Source organism: Loxodonta africana, chromosome 9, assembly GCF_030014295.1.
Source record: "Loxodonta africana isolate mLoxAfr1 chromosome 9, mLoxAfr1.hap2, whole genome shotgun sequence".
Taxonomy (NCBI): domain Eukaryota; kingdom Metazoa; phylum Chordata; class Mammalia; order Proboscidea; family Elephantidae; genus Loxodonta; species Loxodonta africana.
Genome location: NC_087350.1, coordinates 13,624,471 through 13,637,633, shown reverse-complemented (window position 1 = coordinate 13,637,633; position 13,163 = coordinate 13,624,471).

Below are 13,163 nucleotides of genomic sequence, written 5' to 3'. Positions count from 1 at the left end.
CACACACATGTACAGCAAACAGTACACAAATATAATCACTGAACACAGTGTACACAATCAAGCTCTCTAACACCACCAAGTTCAAAATCTCACCTCATAGGCCACCCTAATACAGACCCATACGAAACCCTACATCTCTAAAACACATATAATACACAATTCCCAAATGCATGAACTATTTATATAAATCCTCTCAGTTTTCAAATTTGCATACTGCACCTCCCACATCCTCCAGAATAAACACCCCAGAAAAACAATGAAACTAAATACATACACAACCACATACAACCCATATTATTAATATATATGAGTATACCACATGAACATCAAAAACACACATACAAGCTATACCACTAAATTCTCCAAGAATTAGACCAGAATAGGCACAAAAAGAAACCCTGACTGCTTTCATACGGACATAAACCCCCCATATACTCACTCAAAACACAACCAGGGGTATACACTCCACACATTCAGAGATGCAGATAAAACTCCAAAACACCAACAATCCTAGCACTGTAGGTAATGTACACACACAACCCATACCCCTACCTGCCCCCGTGCTCACACATACCAGAAACAACACACACACAAATATCCACAATTTCTCAAAGTATACATCACCCAAAACACTATAGATTATCACACATCTCTAGAATACAGCCTCACGTCCCCAACCTCCAAACACGCCCAAATTCACATAGAAACACCTTAACATTCTCCAAAGAAACACATGTAGAAATCTCTAAGAACAATTCACCCACTCACTCCTGACTTACACCAGTATATGCTCCCCACTCACAACGGAGTATCTCTTGCACATCCTGAATAAATACACTGAAACCCCGTTCCAGGTCCCATATCCCACGTTCCAAAGCTGCCACATTCTCAAAATGTCACACATAACCATATCAACATGCCTCTAGTGTATATAAGTACAATTCTCCCACTCCTTGTGCAAATACACAATCCGACCTTTTCATCAGACACACTGTCCTCATTTCCCAGAACACACCATACTCCAACTGAAAAATATTACACATAGCCCTAGAAAATAGTCATCCAAACTGCCATACCCCTTCATGAAACACACAAACTCATGACACATACAACTGTCTTATACCCCAAATTATCCAGGATACTAAAAGTAGGCAAAAATATAACCCTATGACTTCCAACACCAATATAACCTCACAATGCCTGCCCACACATAATCCAACAATCCAAAATACTCAAACAGAAATCAATTTCAAATTTTCTAGTGTACAGAGTCACACAAACCCCAGACCGAACATGGAAGAATGCATGTGCAACTCCAGAAAAGCACCCAAAGCAACACAGCTGTACAACATGCCCTGAGTATACACCAGTGATCCTCCCTCACCCCCCAAATATACAAAAAGAGTAGGCCCTACACCCAAACTAATACACACAGGCACACTCCCTCAGATGCCCAAATGTAAAGCTGAGAAACCCATTCCAAACCTGCTATTAGGTACACAGGATGACCCAAAATTCAGGGCAGGAGAGCCATACCCTAAGTATTCCCTTGAGCCACAAATTGTAAGGAGCTCACCTCTAAGTCTCTGAGTGCACATGCCCTGCACATTCCCACAAAACACACTCATACTGAACCACAAATATTCATACAGACCCCACCAAACCACACATACAAATATCAACTTCCCAAGAACCCATTCATACATACACAACCCCCAAACTGTGAATTCACAGAAACACATGGCCAACAGAGTCCCAAATAACAGGCACAAAAGCACCCACACACCTAAATTCTCACAACCCCTACGAAGCTCTCAACTACATCTCTGTCCTATGTCAAGATATACACAATACCACAAGTATCCACCCTCAAAAATCAAACACAAAACTTTCCCATCTCGTCAAGTACAAACACTGACCCCTGACAGCCTATTAATATACACACGTGCTTCACATTCCAAATACACCCACAGACACTCACTCCACTCCTCCAGGATAGAAACACAAATACAGTAACTTAGAGCCTCAAATGCATACACGGTTATGTGCCGGCAAAGGATTACACACCCACACCAGCTTTCTGCAGAACTGTACACACCTACAAAATGTCCCAGATACACATGGAGGAGTGGCACAGAATTTACTGATTTCAATCAAACATGCAGTACTCGTGACTGGAAATCTTTTATACACACATCATTAGCAGGAGGCTTTTGTAGATCTTGGCAGAACTGCAGCATCCTTAACCCACCGTGCTTGCAAGTCAATCATGATTCCATGCATGACACTACAAATACTTGCTTGGTTTTTAGTCAATTCAGCAAAGTCACTCACTTCCTGAGCAAATCAGTGTCATTTGAACATGAATGTTGGTTGATATGTTTCTTATGTTAACAAGGAAGACCTAAGAGACATGAAGTCCTACGCTGGAACTTCACAGAATTTTCCTTGACACGGGCTCTTTCTGTGCAGAGAGTGCCTTTCAAATCCTTAAAGGTTGTTCAAAATTAGATATTCTTCAGAACGCAACAGATAATGACTTGACACACTTTTCAGTTTAAACTGGCATTCTTGAAATTTCCCCCCTCATTTTCTGTCCACCAATTAGGAAAACAATCACCGCAGTCCGGAGATGCAGCCTTTGCCATTTCCCGTGGTATAAATATTGCCAGCACAGGACAAGCTGGCAACCCGAGGGCACTGAATTCTACACAGTGAAAGGGGATCTCCCTGTACAAAACCCACGCCTGCAAATAACCCAAGAGCCTTTAGGAGGGTAAAGCATAGCAGCAACATTACCAAGGATGTTTGCGTGTCCCTTACCTTCCTTTGTAATTGAACTGACCGATGAGAAAGCGGAAGAGCGGTGCACTCCTGTGCTCAGGGTCTGAGGCCTCCCCTGGCACAGCCCAGCCCCGCCGCGAGATCTACCCTTAGGGACCCTGCCTTCCCTGCTCTTGCCGCGCGCGCCTCTCTGAAGGTGACCTTCTGCAACTGACGCCTGAGGCCGTTAGAGGGCACCAGTTCGCGCGCCCCAGAGCCCTGTCCTAGGAGGGCGTGCGCATGCGTGAGCTCCTCAAGCAGGGCGGGCTTAACCTTGCACCGTCAGGGCTCCTTACCTAAAGCATACCCTTTGTTGTGAGAGGATTCTGACTCACAGCCACCGCATAGGACAGGATAAAACTGACCCATAGAGTTTACAAGGAGTGGATGATGGATTTGAATTGCCAACTTTTTATTAGCAGCTGGGTTTTTAACCACTTTGCGACCAGGGCTTCACTTAAAATACAGTATCCTGGAATTGGGAAGAGTGCTCTTCCACATTTAGATACACTCTGGACCACATTCATTCCTTCTGCAGAATGGACTTTCAAAAAATACTGTTTCTTTTTCCTATTCACTTTGAAAATTCCAGTACAGAACTGCACAACCAAAGAATTTCAGACCTGGGAAACGTAAGACATAGTTTCTCCCGATGCCATTCCTGAGTTTTTTCCCGCTACATTTACTGTCATACAGTATTTTTCCTGCTGCGTTTATTTAATACATAGACGTTTTCACAATAAATGTTGAGGCACCAATGTTTTGTCTGAAACTTACTTCTTACCTTGATTGGCCAAGGGAGTTGAGAAGCAGGTCCCAGAAAGTAGTAGCTCCTGGCTGTCCCTAGGTCCTTGTTCCTCACGAGAAGAATGGCTTAAGCAGCATCCTTAGCATTTCTGAAATCGAATAAAAATTTATGGAATGAAAAGTCCATTTACAATAGCTTTTAAGAAAATAAAACATATAGGAATAAGTGTACCCAGTGATGTGAAAGGCTTATACAATGAAAATTATAAAACACTGCTGAAAGATATTAAAGACCTAAATAGATGGGAAGACATTCCATGCTCATAGATTGGAGGACTTAATATAGTCAAAATGTCAATACTACACAAAGTGATCTACAGGTAGAATGCAAACTGAATCAAAATTACTATAGTTTTCTCTACATAAATGGAAAATCCTCATTTTTCTGTGAGAAGACAAGAGACCCCAAATAGCCAAAGCAATTTCATAAAGGAAGAACAAAGTCGCAGGCCTCACACTTCCTGACTTCAAAACATATTCCACACCTACAGTAAATCAAAACAGCCTGGTACTGGTTCAATGGTAGACAAACAGGCCAATGATACAGAATTGAAAATGCAGAAATAAATCCAAACCTCTGCGGTCAATCCATTTTTGACAAGGGAGTCAAATCCATTCTATGGGGAAAGAATAGTCTCTTCAACAAATGGTGCTGGCTAAACTGGATTTCCACAAGCAGAAAAATGAAACAAGATCTATACCTGACACCATACACAAAAACTAACTAAATCAGTACGGTTCAAGGACCTAAATTTACATTTAGAACCATACAATTCTTGTAAGAAAATTTAGGAGTAAACCTTTTGGACATATATGGTTTTCAAACAGTTTATCAAACTCAATAGTGGATGTAAAAGCATTAGAAAACAAAATAGATAACTGGGACCTCATAAAAGTTAAATACTGATGCTCATCAAAGGACTTCATAAAAATGGGGAAGAGACAGCCTACAGACTGGGAAAAATTTGCTGGGAATGATAAAGTGATCAGAGTCTAATATCTAAAATATATAGCAAACTTCTACAACTTAATAATCAAAAGACAAATAACCATACCAAAAACTGGGCAAAGAACATGAACAGACATTTCACCAAAGAGAATATTCAAATGGCCAACAGACACATGAGAAGATGCTTAGCGTCATTAGGCATCAGGGAAATGCAAACCAAAGCCACAATGACATACCATCTCACTCCCACTACAATGGCTAAGATAAAATAATCAAAAACTAAAAAAAGAGAAAATAACAAGCCTTGGAGGGGATGTGGAGATATTGGAACCCTCATTCTTTGCTGGTGAAAATGCAAAATGATATAGCTATTTTACAAAATAGTCTGGCGGTTTCTAAAACAACTGAAGGTAGAGCTGCCATATAACCCAGCAATCCCACTGCAGGTGTATACCCTAGGGATCTATAGAAGTGCCATGAACAAACCTATGCAGACCTATTTTCATTGCAGCACTATTCACAATAGCAAAAAGATGGAAACAACCCAAGTTCCCGTCAATAGTTGAATGGATAAGTAAAATATGTTAAAAAACAAAGCAATACTACTCAGCAATAAATAAAAATGAGTTCCATAAACACCTTGGAACATGGGAGAACCTGAAGGGCATTACCTCCAGTGAAATAAGTCAGTCACAAAACAAAACAAATATTTTCTGTTATGACATTTATGAAATGACATAAACAAATAAAATATGCAGAAAATAATATTCATTAGTGTTTACCAGAAATGGGGTGGGGGGAAATGGAAATTCACTTTCTAGAGAGTAGACACTGGTTATTTTTGGTGATGGGAAAGGTAACACTGAATGACAGTGAAGTGTACACAGCTTGATGAAGGCAAACCATGTCAGTAAAATGTACACAAGCAAAAAGAACTTGTTAGTAGTAGCATGTGATAGATAATTTTGAAACATGAGGGAAAACAACCAAAAAATATATATGCAGGTATATATATATGCAGGTAAGTATGTATGTGTATAAGTATGTATGTAAGAGTGTACATACGTGTAAATATAGGTGCTTATGTGACTCGAGGGCACTGGGTTGGTGGTTGGGTTTTATGTATATGTATATACATCTGTGGGCTTGTGTGCACACTTATTAATATATATAATAAATCACAAAGAGGGAACAGTTATGAATATTTCTTAGACACAAGCAAACACCTCATGGGATTGGTTTTCTGGATTTGAAGTATTAAGACTACAGTCTGGTGAAACATCTGGGTCCACTGGAATAATACAGTTCATAAAGTTATATTTTATGTCCTAGTTTGCTGAGTAGTGTCTGGGATTTTAAAAGCTTGATAGTGGCCTTCTAAGATACAACTTTTGATCTCTACTCATCTGCAGCAAAAGAGAATGGAGGAAACCAAAGACTCAAAAACAAACTTGTCTACAAGACAAATAGTCTACATAAACCATTGCCTCATCTGCACTGAGACCAGAAGAACTAAATGGTTCCCAGCTACCACTACCATCCCTTGGGATCAGGGCCACAACAGATGGATTCAGAGAGAATGGGAAGAAAATGTGGCACAGAATCCCAAATTCATAAAAAAAGAACAAAAAAACAGGCTTACTGAAATGGTTCAGACTTGGGTACTCCCCAGAAGCACTGTGCTGAAATACCCATCAATTCTTGAACTGAAACTAACCCCTGAGGTCACTTTATACCTAAATAACAGATTCGCTCTGAAAATACTGAATATCACCAATAACTACTGTGCTCCTTTAGTCCAAATTTCAAAGATTGCTGCATAAGAAGAGTTAGTTAACAAAATGACAAATAAACGCAATTGAAATGTGGACCCTCTCAAGCTTGTCTTTTTAAAGCCCCTGATTCCAGATTTGACCTCCCAGTTTTCCTACTAGACAAGGCACACAGCAATGCTCCTCTTAGAAGGCAAGAACTCCATCACCTAAGGGCAGATTTTTGCTTCAGGCAGCCCTGCTGATCATTCAAACCTCCCAGACTGCCTTGCGATAAGAAATGCTTGATTTTTACATCACCTACCTCTGCACTTCCTACTACATTGCATTTGTGTTTTTACATGCACTATACCATACTCTTACTGTCCCTGGCTGTACAAATCTTCTAGGAATGCATGCTAAGAGATCTCTTAAGGGAAAACTCCTCAATATGTGTACTTCAGTTTACTTTTCTCCCGTTCAGTGATTAGGAATACATCTCAGCCTGTATTACTTCCCTCCTGTCTACATAGCAGGTACTGTGGGAAAAAAATTATTCCTTTTTTTATAATATAAATTCATTATTCCTGTTAGCCCTTAAAAAATCTGTACCAGAATTGAATTATTGTATTGCTTTTATGGGAAACCCTGGTGGCATAGCGGTTAAGTGCTAGGGCTGCTAACAAAAGAGTCAGTAGTTTGAATCCGCCAGGCACTCTTTGGAAACTCTCTGGCGCAGTTCTACTCTGTTCCATAGGATCGCTGGGAGTCGGAATCGACTTGATGGCACTGGGTTTGGTTTTTTTTGGTGATTGCTTTTAAGGTTTTTTTTTTTAAAAAAAAATTTCAAGAATCAGATACACTTTTTCTGGAAATTACAAGATTTGTATTATTTCTCACTCCCTTGGATGACTCCCTGCATGACCCTACAGAGCAAACACATGGAACCTCCAAGTGCACAGGCTGAGAGAAATCACGGTAGCTGAATAAGACTCAGTCATCACATCTTGTCATTTCCTCCAATGTTCTGATGTTGGGTAGAAGATCATCTGTCTTCTTTGTTCTATGACCCAAGAACAGAGATGATTTTTTATCAGTGGTCAATGCAGGCCTTAGAGATTTTCTACAAGGATGGTCAGAGAGCCAGTTCCAAAGGACTTTTAGCTTTGCGCTTTCACGGCCAATATTAGTAAATTTCCCATGGGCTAATTTAATCACATATGCTTCCATGGTCGAATATTCTCAGGCAGTAGAAAAAGAAATTGCAGAATGTCGACATTAATGTTTCTCCACAATGCAATGTTTAAATCATTGGCTCTGGGCTCAGTCATTCAAATCCAGTGCTCCTAAATCCAAATAAGTATGTATAATGAAAAGAAACTGATGAACTGGCAAGCGGAATTATCAAAGAGCAAGTCTGCTTTTCTTGAGTGCCTAGATGCACTGATTTGCTCCACCATCAGCCTGGACTGAAAATCATTTACAGTTGCTCCATGATATAAACTCAAGTCCTAAGAACAGTCGCCAAGATTTTAATTTTCTCGAGCACCATGACTAGCTTTTAAAAATATCAGGGCGTTTTTTCTTGAATCTCTCTAACTTCATCATCTAAGCTAAGACATGAGTAGAGTTGTTCATTGTAGGTGCCAGAGAAAATAAAAAGATAGATGCATGCAAGAAGCTACCTCCTGGTTGCAGGGAATTAAGGTGTGGGCAATTTCCAGAGAGGCAGAAGCTGCTTGCAGGTGCACTTTTTACAGTGGTTGGGCAAACACTGTGGATGCTGAAGGTAGAAATATTCATCGGGTCTTATCAGGTTTATATTTCAGATAAAACTCAGACATCATGAGGAATTCTTGAGGACCACCTTATGAAATGACTTTGCCACATAATAGTAGCAAAGAGGGGGAAGAGCCCTTGTTTCCTATGAGCTTCCAATTCTCTGCTTCTCCACTACAATATGACTGCTACTGTCTTTTTCTACATTACCCTCTTGAGTCAAAATATCTTCCCCAGTGACAGCAGAGAAATTTTCTAAGTGAAGGCTGTCATTGTGGAACACTCCTCCTCAATGTCTCTCTCCTTCCTTTACACCCTCCCATCTGAAGGCCACTAATGCTGTGAGAGTAGGATTAAAGTTGGTCTCACAGTACTTTTCTTATTGCAACTACGTGGGTTCAGCACCCTTCGTCTCCCGTGAACAATTTTGCAAGTGTCTCTTCCTGAAACAACAAAATGAGTGCTCTTTCAACTCATTTTAATACACTGAAAATTATGCTCAGGATGAAAAAAAAAAGTCAAACATACTTTATTTAATGAACATTCTACCATGACTCCCACAAAGATATGAGCATGTACCTTGATAAGCCTGGATTCCAAAGAGCAAGGGTGTGTTGGGCTTCATGGCTCAGAATGGCCAGGTAGGGGTTAGATGGGAGCAAGTGTGTGTGTGATTTGACTTTGGTAAGTAGAATACTGTTTTGGTCTCAAGATACCCACCCATTTTAGGGCCATGGGGCTCTATCTAACACCTGAAGAGCACAGGGCTGTAGAAAAAAAAAAAACAAAACATTGCCGTTGAGGAGATTCCTAAGCTCATTTAGCTTCAAAACCAAAAAAACCAAACCCACTGCCGTTGAGTCGGTTCTGACTCATAGCAACCCTATAGGACAGAGTAGAACTGCCCCATAACGTTTCCAAGGAGCACCTGGTGGATTTGAACTGCCGACGTCTTGGTTAGCAGCTGTAGCACTTAACCACTATGCCACCAGGGTTTCCCATTTAGCTTTAGAGAAATATTCTTCTTACTCGCTCTTATATCTGCTCCCATGCCCACTAAGCCTATGTGCTCCAGAGCGTTTGATGGCCATTCATTATCCCAGATGATCAAAATGACCTGTAAGATTCTGTATAATTGCTGTGCTGGTTTGGTTTGGGTGCTGTGTTTTATGTTATGGAACCAAGACTCCAACTCTGACCTTCTGACTGCAAATTCAGTTCTGTTCTTACAAGGGTAAGTCATAATACCTAAGGTTTTTTTTTTTAAACCTCTGGTAGGTTTGCCTGATAAAATACAGGCCACTTGTCAACTTCAAATTTCTGAGAAACATGGACTTATATTTTTGTGGAGTCCTAGTTGTACAGTGTTATTGAAAGCATGTCCCCATATTACACAGGGATTCCTTGGAGTCCTGTATTTTATTTGCTAAATCCAGCAAGCCCATTCTTGGGATAACTTTGAAGTTTACGAGAATGTTAAAGTTCTCATTGTAGAATCTAGGGTATACGTAGGAATACAAATAGGATCATTGAACCAGAATGGAAAAAAAAAAAAAAGCATAAACACACAAGACTGCATTAATTTTAAAGGAAAAAATATATATATATATATATATGGGAACACACCTTCAGTGTATAATGAGAAAAAAGGAAACTGAAAGCACTTTTGATAAATAGCTTGTGTTAGTTATCCTCAGTCATATACTTTTGGAAAGAGGTAAAAGAAAAAGAAATATCATTAATTTTCACTCAGATAGAGAATTTGGTTGCCAAGAAAAGGTGTGGGGGGCGGGGGGCAGAGTTGTCACTGTACAATCTATCTGAACTGTTTGACTTTTCAACTATGCAGAGGTATGCTTGTTTAATTATTGAATTACAGTCATTGTTAGCAATAAGATAAATATGAATGTACAATATAATAATCTGAGAAACAAAAGGAATCTACTTCTGTTCATGGAATTAGAGGCTGTTGGACATACAGTGGGGCTTTCCAGGAAAAAGGATCATGAGTAAGGCTGGCCATGCTGCAGCCCCCAGAGTTTTCAGTAATGAACAGGAGTTCAGGGACACAAGGACTGCTTCCTAAACAATAATGCATACAATACTGTATGCACACACACACCAAACACAATGGAACCTCTCAGAAAACCCTAATTTCAAACACTCAGATTCCTTGTCTCTATATGTACCCCACCTTCCATTAGACAAGGTGTCCTGAATTTTGTTCATGAAGTACTGGTGCCCTTGTAATAATTCAAGAACCTACCACCTAAAGTTGGGGAACAGGGTGGGTGTAGGGGCAAAAAACTAGGTATGTGGATAAGAACTGAAGTCTAGAGTAGAGCCTTTGTGCTGTGGATCTGAGAAAGAACCCACGAAATGGCCCTAAGAGGTTCATATGATTTGTGTTGCCAACTGTAATTTGAAGGAAACGTACCTTTTGCCTACCTGTCAGATCCTTTTTATGGAATGTCTCCTCATCCCCACCTGCCCTCCACCCCTCCCCCAGTGTAGAATGTCTGGAGTCCTACATTCTACTCCGTTTAGATTCAAACTTTTCCTTCCTTTTCTTGGATCCATGAGCATCTGTTGGAGCCAGATCACGCTCTGAGTCCAGGCTGTGGCGATTTCACGTGCTGAAGGCTGCCAGACAGCTGTGGTCAGTGCCCAAGCCTGTGGAGATGTCTTCAGAAGGAGGTAGGCCTGGAGGGGAGGGGGTGTGTTATCAGATCCCTGCCACCCCTCCAACCATTGGGAATTCAAATTTGACACTTCCCCTGGGGACAAGCTGTCTGAGCAGGAGTAAGGAGTGGACTCTTAACACCACCTGGAATATCCCACCTAGGGAGCCTGAAGAGGAAGATTGGAAAAATGAGACAGGAGGTTGGGGAAAGAGGAAAGGGGTTTTATACTGTGCATCATGAAAAGAAATGCTCAGGAGGAGATGGGGAAACCACTCTTTTGAAGACTCACTCCTTCAAGATAGTCTGGAGGACACTTTCTATTTCTGAAAGTCCCTTCCCTGCTAGTGAGCCTGCTGGGGGCATTTCAGACAGAGTGGATGTCAACCCTGTTCCATGTGTTGGAAACAGCTTATGAGGGTGGCAGGGTGTCTGCCTGGGATTCCTGAGACAGGCTCTGTGAGTCAGTGATCTCTTGGGTCTCTTACTTCTTGGTAGACGGAGGCCTGGGGGTCTGGTTGAACTGCTCACAAGTTCTCTAGCAGAAAACTTCTCAACAAGAGGAAAGGAACATCTAATTCATTCTTGGGACTTTTTACAGTTTTCAACAGTTCCCTCTTCCATACTGCTGCCCATCAGTTGAGATTCATTGTGCTGATTCCCAGAGACCAGGCAGGGAATTCAGATGACACCTGGTTGCCTTTCCTCCCCCTCCATTTACCCTTTTCCTTTGTCTCAACAGCAACTCCAGTGCTGGGACCAGATATGATCATGAGTCCTAGTGCCTCCATGTCTCCTTTCACTGCACTGCCCTTTCCCCACAACACTGCCAGATGCCCACACCAAGAACCCAGGGAGCAGCATCCACTCCCCCTCATGGCTTCATCATACTCTCCAGGCACCCCTCTGGGGCTCTCTGCTTTCCCCAGGACATTCCTGGTACCAAGCGTTGAGGACTCTGGCCCCAGTGGGGCCAGGCCTGGCAAGGTCATTGTTCAAGTGAGGACAGAAGGGAGATTAGAAGACCTCCCTGGAATTCAGACCTTTGTCATGGCACACACCCCACTTAATTGGAGTGCCCCAGGGACTCCCAGTGGGGAAGTTCAGCAGGCTCCACCCCCGTTTGGGGAAGCCTCTGCTGTGATCCCTGCCACTTCTGTTGTGAGTACTCCGGCTTGCAGGGGAGGCTGGTCCCCAGCTCTTTCTCTTCAAGCTCCACCACCAGCTGCCCAGCTGGCCTCCATTTTCCCCCAAGTGAAGGCTTGCTCAGGCCAAAATTCTCCTTCTGGGGAGGAAAGCCTGGCCGCCACACAATCCAGGCCTTCACTGGATGACGCCTCCTGTAATCCCCAGAGTGTTTACCGGAACTACCAACGTTGGCAGTGCTTCAAGCTTCTGGCCCGGAGGCACCATCCCCAAAGCTCTGATACAGAAGCTCTTTCCTGCTTTCTCATGTGAGTGCTCTAATCAGTGGGGACAGCTGAGATTATCCTGCAGCTTTCAAACAAAGAGATCTTGGGGAGACATAATGGAGGTTAGGCTCTTTAGGAACACTTGAGAGAAGTGAGAGAAGGTCATGAGGGCGATGGGATATGTTATGAGAAGATATATTCCTGATAATATTAACCACACCTCCCTGTGTACAACACACTCAGGTGCCTTGTCTCAATTGATGCTGACCAACTTGTACATGAAGCCAATTTTTATATTGGAATCATTATCCTAATAATTATTTACAGGAGACTAAGCAACCATACCACAAGCAGCACGGTGGAAACCCTGGTCACACAGTGGTTAAGTTCTATGGCTGCTAACCAAAACGTTAGCATTTCAAATCCACCAGCCCTCCTTGGAAGCTCCATGGGGAAGTTCTACTCTGTCCTATAGTGTCGCTATGAATCGGGATCAACTCAATGGCAAAGGGTTTGGTTCTGTTTTTTTTAAATACTGTGGTAAAGTGAGGAGCCATGATGTGAATTTTGGTCTCAGACCACAAACACTATGTTCCTCCACTGGTCTTTACTTTCCACCACAGGAGTTGAGCATATATTGGCCATAGCCGTATGACATCCAGAGGAGAGACAAAACGGGCAAGGCCTAAGACAACCACTTTAAGTTTAATCCCACCCTGATTCCTCTGGAGAATTCCAGTTAGAACAGGGAGGTGGTAGAGTATGCACAGTAGTGAAGGGCTTGGGGTCTGTCCTCCTTAGATTTGTAATCTAAGCAGAGAATTGTACATCTTCACCCTAGAGTATCTCATCAAATAGGGAGACAATTACAGTTAATTAATAGTATAGCTAAGAAGATGATATGAGCTAATATATGAAGTGTAGTCCAAAAAAAGTACCCACAAGAGCGAAACTGTCCTAG